We start from the raw sequence: 9,248 nt of genomic DNA, 5'->3' as shown, positions 1-9,248 counted from the left end.
GAAGAGGATAGGACGATCAGACTGGCACGTGATGCCTTTGAGCAGATGGTTCCGGGTACTGGGGCTTGTGAGCATCTGGACTGTATCCTGGTGATGCCAGGAAGCCTTCCCTGCCCCCTCCAGCCCTTAACCAGGTACCCCTGAGACTCTGGGGGTATCTTACCCGTGCCTCACCGCTCAGATGTGAATTACAGAAGCAGACAATTTGAGAACCAGAAGGAACCTTAGATATCATCTATTTCAGTGACAAAGTTTTTTTTTTTTTTTCTTTTTGACATGGAGTCTCACTTTGTTGCCCAAGCTGGAATGCAATGGGATGATCTAGGTTCACTGCAACCTCTGCCTCCTGGGTTCAAGCAATTCTCCTGCCTCAGCCTCCTGAGTAGCTGGGATTACAGGTGCCCACCATCACACTTGGCTAATTTTTGTAATTTTAGTAGAGACAGAGTTTCATCATGTTGGCCAGGGTGGTCTTGAACTCCTGACCTCAAGTGATCCACCCGCCTTGGCCTCTCAAAGGACTGGGATTACAGGTATGAACCACTGCGCCCCAGTTTTATAGTTGAGGAAATAGAAGGAAAGTTCCAGGACATGAGGATGGGAAATGGCAGAACAGGAGGCCTCTCTGTGTCCAGTCAAGACACTCACAGCCCATGTGCTCCCTCCCGTTGTCTTAGGGGTGAGTTGGTTAATGACTCTGAAGGCTCCCGGAGGACCCTCTGTGCCTCATGCTTCTGTGTTACCCACGGTCTTTAGACAGAGCCGGACATGCCGTGGGTGCTTCTATAGATCCCCGTTTGTGGGTCTATGGGAAGGCCGGGGATCTGGGGCAGCTCTGAGGTCCGAGGAGGCTTTGCAGGCGCTGCACTGTGTCCATGGTTGGTTGGCCCAGAAAGCCCACTTTGGGTGTGGGTTTGAGCCTGTCTTGGGAATAGCAGGGGTGGAAGGCCTTTGGATCCCCTGGAATGGAATAGAAGGTGTGGCTGGAAGTGGGATTCACTCTTTTCCTACCGGGAGAGGAGGGGAGGTGTCCCCCCCTTTCCCGCTCACAATGGCTCTGAGAGTGAGGTGGGCAGGGCTGGCTCCTGGCCAGGAGCAGGTGGATCTGCAGTTCTGACCTGTCTACTCCACCAGCACAGAAAGCAGAGTGTGAGGGTGGTGTCCGGGAAGCATGGGAGAGGTGTGGAGGTGGCCCTGGCCTCCGGGGCTCCAGGCTGCCATCCCTCCCACCTCTGGATGGGATGCCCAATGCCGGGCAAGCCAGATAAGCTTGGTGAGGAAGGGGATGAGTTGCCAAAGGCATCGGAGACAAATACGTGAATAGCAGCAGACAGGAGTGGGAATGGATTAATGGGCTATTTTAGAGGGGGTCTTAGGTGCTTAAGTGGGGATTAGAGACGTGCATGATAATCTGTTTGAACAGGAAGCAAAGCGGGAGAGACAATTAAAAAAAGCAAAATACGAGTTTGTCTCAGGGTTTTGTTTTTCCAAGGGTGACATATCAGAACACGGGGCTCTTGGAAACTCCCGCTTACTGGGGTGAAGGGTTGGAAGGATGAGAGGAGCCAGGGCTGATGCGCCGAGAGCAGCCTCCGATGCCTCATGATAGAAGATTCTATTGACCCACCTGGCCCTCGGTTTATTGACTTCTAATTTCAGTTACGAAGCATGTCCAGTCTCCAGGCCCCCAGGGTGTGGAGCACACAGAATCCATTACGGTTAGAAAAAACAGCCGCTGGAGTCTGGCTGGCACCAAGTGCTGCTGGGGACCTGCTGTGGCATCTGCCCATCTGGGGTTTGATCAGGGAGTGAGGAGGTGGCTCACCTGTGCATCCGTGAGACCAGGGCCTGCAGGGCTCACATTGGGGCCTGCTCCCCCAGCCCCACCTCCCTACGGTGGACACGCATTCTGTGTTCTCTCCGCAGCTGCCACCCTGGGTGCATCCCCTCCCCAGGGCGGCAACTCCGCCCAGCTGCCGCAGATGCACCCAGAACACATTCTGTGTTCTCTCCCCAGGGCGCCCTGGGTGCATCCCCTCCCCAGGGCGGCAGCTCCACCCAGCTGCCGCCCTGGGGAGGGGATGCACCCAGAATGACCTGAGCTTCTCCGGTTGGTGGTGGCCCTGCCCGCTGGTACTGACAGTGGCTCTGGCCTGGGGCCCCACAGGCAAGCTCTCCAGGGAGTCTTCTGGCGGCCACTTTGCCCATGCAGGAGCCCCAGGCAGCTGAGTCTTAGCTGTGGCTCCTGGGTTCTATACTCACAGTTTTTCCAGGGTATCCGGGGAAACCGAGCCCCAGACTCTGGAGGCCGAGTCGTGGCCCCGTGAGCACTGTGGGGCCTTGCCAACATGGGCCGACAGCTCCTTTAGGAGAAATTCTCCTTGAGGAACATCATGGATGGTCTGCAGAGTGACGTGAGGAAAAATGGCTGAGAAACTCCTGACTGGGTCCAAACTTGGGTATCTCAGGGACTTGGTAAAAGTGCCCGTTTCTCTTTCAATGTCCCTTGTGGAATATAGGAGTGTTTTAAATTAAATTTTTCAAGGCAGGGTCTTGCTTTGTTGCCCAGGCTGGAGTGCAGGGTTGTGACCACAGCCCACTGTAGCCTCCACCTCCAGGCCCAAGCCATCCTCCGGCCTCAGCCTCCTGAGTAGCTGGAACCACAGGTGTGCACCATCAGGCCTTGCTAACTTCTTTTTTAGTAGATACGTGGTCTTGCTATGTTGCCCAGGCTAGTTTCGGACTCCTGGGCTCAAATGATCCGCCTGCCTCAGCCTCCCAAAGTGCTGGGATTACAGGTGTGAGCCACTGCACTCTGCCACAGGAGTGTGGCCAGGGACTCGTGCGTGCCAGGGAAGAACATTGGCTTCCGGATCCTCTGATTTCACTATGTAACTTGGCCAGCAATGACCCTGGGTTAGAGATAGGTGGAACAGAGGCAGGCAGCAGTCAGAGATCCCAAACATGGGGTCCCGGCACTACTACTATGATTTCCCATCACTTTAGAGGCACCAACAGGGGTCCCTCTGGAAACGTGGAGCAGAATCGTTCAGGAATCATCCAGGATCCCAAAGAGGACTTTGCCCTCCTGCCCATTTCCAGTTCCTCTCCCATCTCCTCTGGTTTCTAGAAGCCGCACATCCTCGGCCCCACCCCTCATCTGTATACGTATCCTGCCTAATGCAGACCCCGATGGTGGAAAACCCGTCTACAACGAACCAAGGCTGTTCATGCTTTCAAATATTAAATTCTGTTCAGAATATTAAATAATTTCCTCTTCAGTGATCCCAGTAAATTTAATTAGCTCTTGTTCTCCCAATAGAGTTATCTCTTGGTTGCTGAAATGCTGCATTCTCAAGGAAGAAGGCCCACACTGCTGCAGCGCGGAGGGCTCACTGTCTCCCTGCACAGCCTGCCCTGCTGCAGGCACCACGGCACATCGGCTGCCAGGATCCCCTGTGCCCTGGCAGGAGGTGGATGATGCGGAGCTCTGCCATCCATGAGCCGTTCATTCTCTAGGGGAAGGGAGAACGTTGAGGGATCTGCTGGGTGCCCTCCGTCAGGGTGCCATGCAAGGGCAATTATAAACGACACTCCAGGGACCCCACAGGGCTGGCGTCCTTCCAGTGGGAACAGCCTGAGGGTGGCTGGGTCTGCCCATGTCCTGGAACTAGGCCTGTGAAGATGGGTCTCCATCATTTCTCCATCTTCTGGTCCCAGCTGTAGGGAAGTGTAGGCAGCTCCTCCAGAGATGTGAGGTGAGCCACTGGGGAGGGTTGCAGGGAATTCCTGAGACACTACAGTGAGAAAAAACTTCCTTGGTGCCTCGAGGATATAAACAATCGAAGGTCAATGCCATGAGAAATGGTGGGGAAGGTGGTGCTTCCCAGACCCTGTGTGGTCAGCCTTGGCCGGTCCCTCATGGATCTGTCTGGATGCGGAAGGTGGATGTCTTCCTGGTCTGGGAGGATCTAGTCCCTGAAAGGCAGATGAGTGTATGACCTGGTGTCAGTAAGTGTTACTCGCTTCCCTCCCTTCCTCTCCTGAGCCACGAGTGTTAAAAATAATTCATTTTGTGAGGATGAAACTTCCAGAACTTGCATTCAAATAATAATTAACACAGGCTGGGCCTTTTCCTCAGAAGCCCCTGATGAGGGTTAGAAATGTTTCTGCAATTGGCCATTTGCTCCACTGGCATTTGGAGAGCCCCTAACATCCTGATACCGGCAAATCCGTTTAAACTTGAATCTGGAAAGGACTGTCAAGAGGCAGGATCGAGTGATACGGTACCCACATTTCCTCCGAGAAGAGCTCAAGCCGCCTCTGGGTGGCTCTTATGCAACACGTTTGCATCTGGCCACGGAGCAACAAATAAAAACAACAGCAACAATGACCCATCTCCTTGACTGAGCGATGACTTGTTTGCATCATTAGTGCTGTATCCAGTCTGGGCATGGAGGTGCTGCACGCTTGGCCGACCATGTTTCCCTAAGGCGCTCACTCTGGAGTCTTCTTGGTCAGAGGCCTGAGACTCTGTGGGGTTCTCTAGCATCGTGGAAACCCTACAGGCGGACCCCCACATTGATGAGTGAGCAGCCCTGCGAGCTGGTACCTTGGAGGAGAAACTGGATCCATGACACGCCTAACCAAGTTTAACCATTTTTTCCTTATAGTTTTCTTGATGACAAATACAATTCAGGTCCAATGTAGAAAATTTAGAATATAATCATAAAATTCAAAAAAGAAAATACAGAATAGCCCGTCGTCCACTTACACGCAGGAAACCACCGCCAGGCCCAGGCGTGTGTCCTTCCGGCCTGCTTTGGAGGCCTGGGGAGTATAATGGGATTGCTTTGCACACTCTGTTTTATAAATCTTTTCATTTAATGGTTTATAAACACTTTGCAATGACATTCAATATTCTTCCACAATAGGATTTTTAATGAGTGCGCAAATTATTTACCAAGCACCCTGGAGTTGGACATTTAGTTTGTTTTCAATCTTTTGATGTTATAAGCAATGGTGCAAATATTCTAGTACATAAATCTTTCCAGATAAGTCTCTGTGTTTGTTCCTGAGTTTCTCCTTAGGGTAAATTCCTATAAGTGGAATTGCCGAGTTAAAGGTTAAACACATTTGGAAAGCTTTTGATCCGAGTGCCAATCTGCCCTCCAGAAAGATTACACTGACTCCGAATCCCACCAGCAAGCGAATGAGAGGTCATTTCTTTGCACCCCCCGAAGCACTGGGTGGAACTGGCATTTTCAAAATCTGGCAGGTGGAAAAAATGGAAGTGGGCTTTTGTTTGGATTTGCTTTGCTTTGGTGTCTGGTGGGATTTGACATTGTCCCTGCTTTGGAGTCATGTCTCAGTCTTCTTTTGTGAGTGGCCTCTTCAAGTCCCTGTGCGCTGAGGTGTCCCCCAGCATGTGTGGCCCTGGCTTTGGTAGTTAAAGATGGCCTGGGAGAGGAAGATGGCTGCATGAAATTTGGACAACAATATTTGGAGAAGATGGCAAAGCCACCCCGTAGGTTGAGTATCCCTTCATGTTTCTCTCAGAGCACTTACCAGGTGGCCTTGTTATCTGGCTGTTCACCCATCTGTCTCCCCAACTCCACATCCAGCGCGTGGGGGCAGGATTGCATCTTGCTCATGCCTGTGGGCCCCTCTGCCTGCCCCAGAGCCGGGCACTTCAAAGGTGCCAAAGAATAGTTGTTGAGTCAATGAATGAACAAAGGCCCTGCGTGAGCTACTCCTTTCTTCGGGCAAATAGCAAAGTCGATCACGAAGCCAGTTCAGGACATTGCTGTGGTCTTCGCGCCCCCTCGTGTTACTCGGAGCCGTGGTCAAGCCCAGGGGATGAGGACGGTGTGATGCCCCGTTGCAAAGGGCTGGTGCTGTGAGGCAAGAATGACAGGAGAATGTTGTCTTTTGTCTATTCATCATCAAAAACAAAAAGTTCAGTAGTGGAAGATAGGGGGTTGCTGCCTCATGGATCAGATCTTTCCTTCCGGGATGATGGAAGGTGCAGCAAGATAGAGGTGCTAGCTACACAACACTGTGCGTGCACCGAGTGCCACTGAATTGCACACTTTAAATGCCTATATTTATGTTATATAAATTTCACCTCAATTAAAAGGAAGGGAGCGCAGGGCTCCTCTCACTGGCCCCAGCTCCTGCCTCTTCAGTCTAAACCCGAGCATGTCATGGTAGACAAGGACTCTGTGGCCGTGTGATGAAGCAGGGGATTGCATCTATGCACCCATCCTCTAATTTCCTGTGTTAGCCCTGAGATCTCAGATCAGAACTGGGGTCCCACAGTCCAGGGGAGTCTTCCAGGGGGAAGTGAGCGAGTTTGTAGAGGTCTGAGCAGGAGGCGCATTGGGGCCAGGCCGGGGCTGGTCATCCCTAGGTCTGTCCTTGTTTGGGGTGGGGAACAGGAGGATGTGTAAGGCTGGGAGGGTGCCTTGAGCCACGGGCAGTTGGGAACCTGGGCTCCGGCCTGGTCAAGCATAGGTCAGCACACCTGTTTGTTTGGAGTTGGGGGTCCTGGAGCAGAGGAGGGAGAGTTGAGCCTGTCGGAGCTTCTAAATGCTTAAAGCAGCCCCTTTCTCTGAGGCTTGGGATACTTTGCCTGGAGCAGGCCTGAGCAGAGCCTCTGTCCAGTTGGTCTGCCGCCAGCAGAGAGAGGCAGCCCAAGGGAGTGATGGGGATTCAATCAGAGGTGAGGGGGTTGAGGGGGACCATGGGGGTCTCCCTGTCTACACTTGAGCTTTTGCATCTTGAGGACATAAGCCCTCCCCTGCTCCCTCCACCGGCTGCCCTTGCAGGGGGCACTTGGAAGCCTGGAGGAGAGAGAAACTAGCAACCTGGGGAGGGAGGCAGAAGAGTTATTTTGGAAAAGAACGAGCTGCCCAGAGAAGGAGGAGAAGAGAGGAAAGTCATCTCCAACAATAAGCACCTCATCTCTCCTCCCTACCGCCCCAGCCACCTACGCCGCCACTCCCTGCAGGAGAGAAGCAGGAAGAGGTTTTGCAGAAGGCACCAGGCTGCTTGGGTCTCGGAGCCTTGGAGAGGTGTGGGTTGTTATTCTTTGGCTTGTGGTGGGCAGCCTAGGGCTGTTTCACATGGAATCACAGGTCTCGCTCCTGGAGTCAGGCTTGAGGGCTTGTGGGATCTTTCCCATTAGCAGAGGAGAAAGCCGAGCCCTGGTTCCATCCCCGGCAGGCAGGCAGAGCTGAGCCTGGCTCCCAGGCCCTCGGCACAGGCTAAGTCCTGGCTTAGACTCTCCTCTACTTCACCGGGGAGGCTGTGTTCCTATTTCTCAGGTGCTGTGGGGCCTGGTTGGGCCCGGCTGGACACTCCAGGGGGTGGGGGCTGCTATCTTGAAGATGCAGCTGGGGGGAAGGTGGCACCAGGGGGAGGTGCTGGTCAAAGTCACCTGGGAGCCCAGGGTCGTTGATTACTACTGCTGGAAGCAGAGTAACAGACCAAGTTCCTCACAGGGCACATTCCCTGAACAGGGGAGGGCCAGGGCTGTTACAGTCCCCAGTCTTGTCACATCCCGTGTGTGGCTCTTGGCAAATCAGATGACCGTCTGAGCCCCAGATTTTTCATTTCCTTATTTTATTAGTAACATGTCAAAAGTATTATTTGCTGGGTGCATCTTCCTGTTTCATTCTGAGGTTCGAGGCTGAATTGAGATAGAGTTTCCGTGAAGACATACATGAGGCTGAGCATGACGGAGGCTCCAGGCTTCCATGGGCCTTCCAGAGGTCAGAAACTAGTTTTCTCGGAAGTGACCATCCAGAGGCAGGTGACTGAGCCCTGGGAGGTCACCGGAGGGTTGGGCACCTTCTGTCTTGGGACTCCCTGTCCTGAGGGTGTCGGCCCACATGCTTGGCTCAAGAAGACTCACAATTCACCACGTTCCAAACCTGCAGTAGAGATGGGGGGATGCCCCCTTCAGTGTGACCTGGGAGCTGGAGCTGTCACTTCCATTTATATCTCATCAGCGGGAGTGTAGTCACAGACTCACACCCAGCCCGGGAGGTGTGGTCATTATCCTGGACGATGAGGTGCCCAGCTGAATATCAAGAATTCTATTACACAAAAAAGGAGAATGCAGATGGGGCCATGAGAATCCTGGTCCCAGACAGGGGATGATGATTTTAGTATTAAACGAGCCCCGGGGACACCAGGAAGCCTACTCCTTCCCTGCAGAAGGGACAGTGGCTGCTTTCTGCGTATGGGGGTGGTCTCCTTAAGACAGGTGGTGAGACAGCATCCAGTCCCATCTGGGAAGGAAGGCTTTCCCCCTTTCTTTTGTTAATAAGCAAAGAGAAGTGACTAGGAGGTACTGCTGTGGCCAGAGTGGGATGGGGTGGGAGGTGCAAAGGCTCGAAGATGTTCACTTTTGGAGGATGAGTCCAGGGAAGTTTCTGGTCCACCTGACCCCTGGCTGAGGCCTCCTTGCATCTCCTTGCCGCCAGCATCCTCCCCCCAACCTCCTGTGCTCTCCCACTCTCATCTAAACCATGAGAAAACAGGATGCTGCTCATTGCCCCAGGCCACAATCTTAATAATTTTAATGTGTTCTTGTTCTGTTCACTTCAATAAACTATTTCCCACTAACTGTTCATTAGCTTGCCTTTCCCCTGGAGCAACTGCAAAATCATAAACAGCACCTCGTCCCCCCCAAACCCCCTCGCTCCCAAAGCTGGGTCTTCTGCTGGTGGTAAGGGGCGCTGTCTCCCGTGCCCTAGCGGCCGCAACTGCCCCAGTCTACGCACGAGTGTGGGTGGGTAAGAGTGGACCACATGCCCACCTTTATCCAACTCATTTATTTATTTTTGAGACGGAGTTTTGCTCTTGTTTCCCAGGCTGGAGTGCAACGGCTCGATCTCAGCTCACTGCAACCTCCGCCTCCCAGGTTCAAGCAATTCTCCTGTCTCAGCCTCCTGAGTAGCGGGGATTATGGGCACCTGGTACCATGTTCAGGTAATTTTTGTATTTTTAGTAGAGATGGGACTTCACCATGTTGGCCAGGCTGGTCTGGAATTCCTGACCTCAGGTGATCTGCCCCCCTCAGCCTCCCAAAGTGCTGGGATTACAGGCGTGAGCCACCACACCTGGCTCCAAACTCATTTATTTTTAAAAATAAAAGCACATGTTGGCCGGGCACGGTGGCTCAAGCCTGTAATCCCAGCACTTTGGGAGGCCAAGACGGGCGGATCATGAGGTCAGGA

At 53.0% G+C, this 9,248-nt stretch overlaps 1 pseudogene; it reads left to right on the top strand.

The window, feature by feature from the left end:
- Positions 1–1,248: 1,248 nt before the first annotated feature.
- Positions 1,249–9,248, top strand: part of LOC105505347 — a 34,233-nt pseudogene continuing 26,233 nt past the window's right edge.

This window comes from Colobus angolensis, unplaced genomic scaffold (genome assembly GCF_000951035.1).
Source record: "Colobus angolensis palliatus isolate OR3802 unplaced genomic scaffold, Cang.pa_1.0 Scaffold1, whole genome shotgun sequence".
In the NCBI taxonomy this organism is placed as follows: Eukaryota; Metazoa; Chordata; class Mammalia; order Primates; family Cercopithecidae; genus Colobus; species Colobus angolensis.
Note: the sequence above shows the minus strand (reverse complement) of the source record. Positions and strands in the feature narration are given on the sequence as shown.